This window comes from Balaenoptera borealis, assembly GCF_965194805.1.
Source record: "Balaenoptera borealis genome assembly, chromosome: 1".
In the NCBI taxonomy this organism is placed as follows: domain Eukaryota; kingdom Metazoa; phylum Chordata; class Mammalia; order Artiodactyla; family Balaenopteridae; genus Balaenoptera; species Balaenoptera borealis.
The window spans coordinates 40,185,715-40,192,788 of record NC_138860.1 but is presented as its reverse complement, the minus strand read 5'-3'; positions in this window follow the sequence as shown (position 1 = coordinate 40,192,788).

Genomic DNA, 7,074 nt, shown 5'->3' with positions numbered 1-7,074 from the left:
TATTTGGCTGCCCCAGGTCTTAGTTGTGGCATGCGATCTTCATTGCTGCATGCAGGATCTTCGTTGCGGCATGCAGGATCTTTAGCTGTGGCATGCGGGATCTTTAGTTGCGGCATGCAAACTCTTAGTTGCGGCATGTGGGATCTAGTTCCCTGACCAGGGATGGAACTCTGGCCCCCTGCATTGGGAGCACGGAGTCCTAGCCAGTGGACTACCAGGGAAGTCCCTTTAATAGGTAAAGTTTAGAATGAGTTTAATAGTAAAAGTTCATGTTTTGATCTCCACATCACCTTTAATTTTTTGACAATATAAATTTCTTCTTTATATTAAACTTTTTGAGTATATAGAAGAAAACAACCAATTACAAATTTTGCCTTTTTGTATGCTAATCAACTATCTTATGGATTTTTTGGGGGGAGGGGGTCTCTATTATTCACCTGGAGTTATTCAAGTACTTTCTAAAGTACTATTCAGTGAAACCAAATACATTTATTGGTAGATTTAGACTATCTTTTCTAAGTTTTGCTCCCTAAATCAATCTTGAACCCCTTCAAGTTGTCACACTTCCATGCTGATGTGACAGTTACCTAAAGAAGCATTCTCAAGTGCTTGGAGGGATTCTGATCAATGCTTTCTCTGAAACCTGGTAAAAGTATTCTACTTCTCATGCAGCAAAGACATATTATTATTGTTTCTAATATTTCTGAAAGATTACTTTAATGGAGGCTGCCTATTCTCACATTTCCATAGGGAAGGGCCCTGGGGCAGTCAACCTTATGCTAGTGCCATATTGTAGACCATTACTTTTCTATCCTTATGTGACAATACTTCTTTCTTTGGAATTCTTACTATCTGATTTCCCTCATTGCTGAACTCTTTATATCTTCAGGTTACTGTCCTCATTCAGTGAAGACTTTGGCTTCTGCCTCATAGCATTTTCACCCCAACATCTGCCAACATCCTAGGTGCTCTATCCAACATCAAAGCCTCAAAGATCTTTGACAGCTTTGGCCCCATTAACCCACCTCTACACTTTATTTTTGCAAATTACTTGCCACTTGAAATGGTCCCCCATTAATCACAGTTGTAGGAGAGAAGGAAAGTGAGTAGACTGAAACTTTGGTGGGCCCCAATGAACCACGCTACTCTTTACACCCTTGTGTATCTCCTTGCCTTGAATCTGAACTGACCGGGTGACTGGCACGGAACTGATGCTGTTGGTTTCAGTCCTAAAGCTTACAAAGTCCTGAAAGTTTCTGCTTTTGCACTCTTGGGGAAGCCATATGCCATCCTGTAAGTAGCCCAAACTACCCTCTTGGAGAGGCCATATGGAGGAGAATCAATGCCCTGGGTAACAGCCCCAGCTCAGCTAACAGCCAACACCAACTTGCCATTCATGTGAGTGGTATTATTTTGGACCTTCCAGCACCCAACACTGCAGGAGACACCAAAGAAGTAACATAACTGCCTAGTCAGCTCATAGATTGTGAGAAACAATAATTTGTTACTGTTTTAAGTCTCCAGTTTGGAGGAGTGGTTTGTTATGCAGCACTAGATAATAGAAACACAAAGTATCTTCTTTCCTCACATTCTCATTTTGGGCCAGAAAGGGGAAACGTATATCACCTTTCTACCACTCCCTTAGGTGTAACTCCCCAAGCGTAGTTCATATAATTGAGAAGAATTTTACTGTAGTGGGTTGAATAGCTTCCCTCCCCTAGATTCGTGTCCACCTGAAATCTTAGAATGTGACCTTATTTGAATAGGGTAATTAGTTAATGATCTTGAGATGAAATCTTCCTGGATTTAGACTGGATTCTAAATCCAGTGATTAGGGACTTCCCTGGCAGTCCAGTGGTTAGGACTCCATGCTTTCACAGCAGGGGGCCCAGGTTCAATCCTTTGTTGGGGAACTAAGATCCCACAAGCCTCTTGGCACAGCCAAAAAAAAAAAAAAAAAAAGGAAAGAAAAAACAAAGATATAAATCCAATGATTAGTATCTTTGTAAAAGAGAGGAAAGGGAGATATGGACACACAGAGACACAGCGGAGAAGGCAATGTGAAGATGGAGACAGAGATGAGAGATGGGCCATTATGTATAATTTAAGCTTATAGGCAACATCCCTTTAGTGATTAACTTGTAATAAAATACAAAAGGTTCTTCCCTACTACATATGTCCATCCATGTTGCTGCAAATGGCACTATTTCATTCTTTTTTTATGGCTTAGTATTCTACTGTATATATGTACCACATCTTCTTTATCCATTTATCTGTTGATGGACATTTATGTTGCTTCCATGTCTTGGCTATTGTGAATAGCGCTGCTATGAACATAGGGGTGCATATATCTTTTTGAATTATAGTTTTGTCTGGACATATGCCCAGGAGAGGGATTGCTGGATCATATGGCAACTCTATTTAGTTTTTTGAGGAATCTCCATACTGCTTTCCATAGTGGCTACACAAATTTACATTCCCACCAAGAGTGTAGGAGGGTTCTCTTTTCTCCACACCCTCTCCAGAATTTGTTTTTATCATGTCTATTTCAATACCAATATCGATATAGAAAGAATTTCAATCTAAAATGGAGCTAGAGGATATAAAATGGAAAGTCTCACTCATGTGCCTTCAGAAAAACAAAACTTAAGGAATGAAAAATGGATTTCCTGATGTACTGAAAACTGAAAATGTTGGAATTTTCTTAAATGATAGGGAGTTAATCAGGGGTTATGTCATATCAACTTTGGAAGGTTTTTGCTTATGGTTTCCAGAGGTATGAATGGGAAATGACCCAGGTTGAGTTGGTCTTGCCAAATGAGCTGAAGTGAGCTTTGTTTGTATGACTGGACTGGTTTTGTCTGCTTGAATTTTCAAAGCTGGTCTCTCTTTGTTTCGATTTTAACAGACTCCAACAGAACTCTCCCCTCTTTACATTCCCTTCCCATAAATACAGCCTACCCCAAACCCTCAGCGGACTCATCTGTAGCTTGCTCTAGTTTGTGTGTCCTGAATTGCAGTTTCTCTGCTATTCCCAAATAAAGTCATCTCTTTGAGCTTACCTCAGTTTACCTCTTTATTTAGGTCGACAAGTAAATTCAGTGAGCATCTAAGATTATATTCTTCCTCTCTTGTTCTACCACCTTCAGAATTCATTTTCACATTTACTCTCCAGACTTTTGCCAGCATAAATTAGCAAAATCTTGCAATTATTGAGAACTGTAATCCTTCTCTTCTTGTTTTAAATTTGTAATTATCAAACAACAAAGTCCTACTGTATAACACAGGGAACTATATTCAATATCTTGAGATAAACCATAATGGAAAAGAATATTTAAATATATATATACATGTATAAAATACATATATATGTATCCATATATATTAATCACTTTGCTGTACAGCAGAAATTAATACATTGTAAATTAACTATATTTTAATAAGAAAAATTGTAATCATCTCTCAGGGGATTTCTGGCATTGCCAGATATTGCCTGATGCTAACTCAGCATCATCCCTGCCCTTCTAAGGGTTCCCTTATATTTCAGAATCTGAAAACTATGTTTCCCAGAATCCCTTGCCAGCAGAGTTATGGTTTTGATTTTTCCAATAAGAGTTATTCATGCTAGATTTTGGAAGGTGGAAGACAACGGAAATCATTATTACTCAGCCTCAACAAGCAGGCATGTGGTCTTCAGCAGACATTAAATGTGAGATTTTGCAGTGACTCCTGGGCTTTCTACTGAGAACCATCTGTTTTGGTGCAATAGGCTATTGAGATCATTAGTGGTAGTTTCCTTCAATTTTCTGATTTCCAAAGATAACTGATGACTTTCCCTGTCTATTGCCCTCTTTGGTGCTTTCAAAAGTTTTGTAAACACCTAATTCCTTTCACTAAATACCCTCCTGCCTGAAATGCCTAGAGAGGTTTCTGTTTCCTGACTATAGACTGATAGACTATGGTCTGACTCTAGTTATTGACAGCTATTTAGGTATGGTCACCATTCAATCAGAGGAGATGCTAAGCTAATCAAAATAGATTCCAGTTATGAGCAACCAGTATAGCTTCACTGGTGGTACTAGCTGAGTTTCAGCTCTAGTTATGAAACTGGAGCAATGAGATATGTATATGAGAAAGGCATGAAGGACATTCAGACAAGGTCTTCACTGTTAAAACAACAGCCTCATCTGATAGATAAGATGTAGCTGCATTGACTAGAGTAGTATAATAAGAAATATATGTGGTCTTTGTCCCCAGCAAAAACATTTGAAATTTCCTGAATGATAGAAATGTCTTTTGTCATTCATTAGCTGTCTCTTTTGAGTGTGCCTGAGTTTATGCTAATGAGATGACTTAGGGTGGGGTCCCTAGAGAGCCTTGAGATAGGGCTGGTCACCAGAAACACCAAGTGATTAGAGGGTTGGAACTTTTAGACCCACCCACTGACCTCTGGGAAGAGGAAGAGAAGGGCAGCTGTAGATTAAGCTCTATAAAACTCTTCAACAATAAGAGTTAATGAGCTTCTGGGCTGGTAAACACTTGGAGATGGGGGGAGAGTGGTGTGCCAAGAGAGCATGGAAGCTCTGTGCCCCTTTCCACCTACTTGCCTTATGCATCTCTTTCATCTGGCTGTTACTGAGTTATATCCTTTTATAATAAAACTGGTAATCTGGTAAGTGAAATGTTTCTCTGAGTTCTGTGAGTTGCTCTAATAAATCATTCAAAGCTAAAGAGGGGATTGTGGGAAGTTCTCATGTATAAAAAATATTTATTAATATATTTCCTTCCACTATTTCTTTCTGGGCTCATTTTCATTTTACAAAGATCCTTTAGTTGTTTTTTCACAAAGAACTTATTACTACTGAACTTTCATAATCCTTTTATGACTGAAAATGCTTTCACTTTACACTTATTCTTGAAAAATAGTGTGGTAAACTCTGTTTCTCCTTCACATCTATTTTTGTCATCAATACCATGTATTTTAACTCTACATGTATTTTACATATATTTTAACCTCAACAAGATATTACCATTGTTTAAACAGTCAAAATTCATTTACTTTTAACTATATATCTATGCGTTCATCTTTTTTTTTTGTTTTGTTTTTACTTTTTTAAAGTTTTATTTATGTATTTTTGGCTGCGTTGGGTCTTCATTGCTGTGTGCAGGTCTTTCTCTAGTTGTGATGAGCAGGGGTTACACTTTGTTGAGGTGCGTAGGCTTCTCATTGTGGTGGCTTCTCTTTTTGCAGAGCAAAGGCTCTAGGGTATGCAGGTTTCAGTAGTTGTGGCGCATGGGCTTCAGTAGTTGTGGTGCACGGGCTTAGTTGCTCCACGGCATGTGGGATCTTCCCAGACCAGGGATCGAACCCATGTCCCCTGCATTGTCAGGCAGATTCATAACCACTGAGCCACCAGGGAAGTCCTTCATCTGTTTTTATATCTTGTGTTACTGAGCTTCAACCAGGGATGATTTTCCTTTGCCTGGAAAATTTTTTGGTATTTCTTCTGGTGTAGGTCAACTGACATTAAATTCCCAAAAGTTTTTGTGTGTCTGAAAATGTCTTTATTTTACCCTCACTTTTAAAAGGATATTTTAACTGGATATAACTTTCTAGCTTGGCTGTTATTCTCCTTCAGATTTTATTCCATTGTTTTCTGGCTTCCATATTTTCTTTTGAAGAGTCAGCCATCAGTTTTGTTTTTACACCTTTAAAATTATGCATCTCCCTCTCTTCTGCTGCTGCTTTTAAGACTTTTTCTTTTTTCTTTAACTCTTAACAGTTTTACTATGATGTGTCTAGCTATGATTTTCTTTATATTTGCTTTTCTTGAGGATTTTAGAGCTTTTCAAATCTGTGGCTTATTGTCTTTCACCAATTTTGGAAAATTCTCAGACAGTATCTCTTCAAACATGATTTTTGCTCCTTCTCTTTCTCCTCTCACTTTGGGACTACATATGTTGATTTTCTATCATGTCTTACAAGTCTGTTTTATAATTTTCTTTGTTTTCCAATCTTTTTATCTCTTTTTTAATCTGTATAGTTTCTTCTGTCCTATTTTTCAGTTCACTAGTGATCTCTACGGTTGTGTCTAATTTGTTGTTAATCCTATATATTGAGTATTTATTTCTGAAATTTTATTCTTAATTTCTAAGATTGCTACTTGATTTACTTTTATATATCTCAGATCTCTAATGAAATTCTCCATACTTCCATCTATTTTCTGCATCAGTCCCTTTATAGTCTTGGACATATTAATTGAGTTATTTTAAATTATATTTCTAATAACTGTGAAATTTGGGTCTTCTGAGTATCTATTTCTACTTTCTGTTTTTGTTTTGTTTTCCAGTCATTCAGCCCAGTACACTTTTGGTTGACTGATAGACATTGTGTATGAAACTATTTAGAGGCACTGGATGATGTTATCTTCCTCCAAAGAGGATTACATTTTCTTTTTGCCCTCATTTAACTAGCACAGTTTACATTAATTCCCATTAGGCTTTGAGATAGTTGGAGTCTGGATTTAAACCTTTGTGAGGAATGATATATTACTGTTGTTGTCTTTAACCTAGGGAATAGTCATTCAGAGGTCTTGGCTTGAAAACTGGCAGATTGTCTAGGATTCCTTCTCCATTTCAGGCTCTGAACTCCTGTTTTTGTATGTTGAGCTTCAAGAAACTGCCCAAATCTCCATTTACCCTTTAAACACCTTAACCACTGTGAGGTGTTTTTTATTTTTCTTTTTACTGCAACTGTTCCTCTTCCTTCCCCCATTATCTAGAGACTTAGGATTCAGAATATTCCTTGAGGCAAAATCCTTGCAGAATGTCATACTCATTTCTCTATGATTACCTTCTCTATGGGATCCTGGCTGTTCAAGTCTTAGCTACTCCACTTGTCTGAATTCCAACTTTGGTCTTTCCATCCCCATGTGACTGTTAAAAGCTCTTGGGCACTGCTCTTTGCTGTGCCTCTATCTCCTAGCTATAAAATGGAAGAGGCCTTCAGAGGAAAAACTGGTGGAGGACGTCATTTATTCCAGTTTGTTTCCCTTTCCTCAATGATCTTGACTT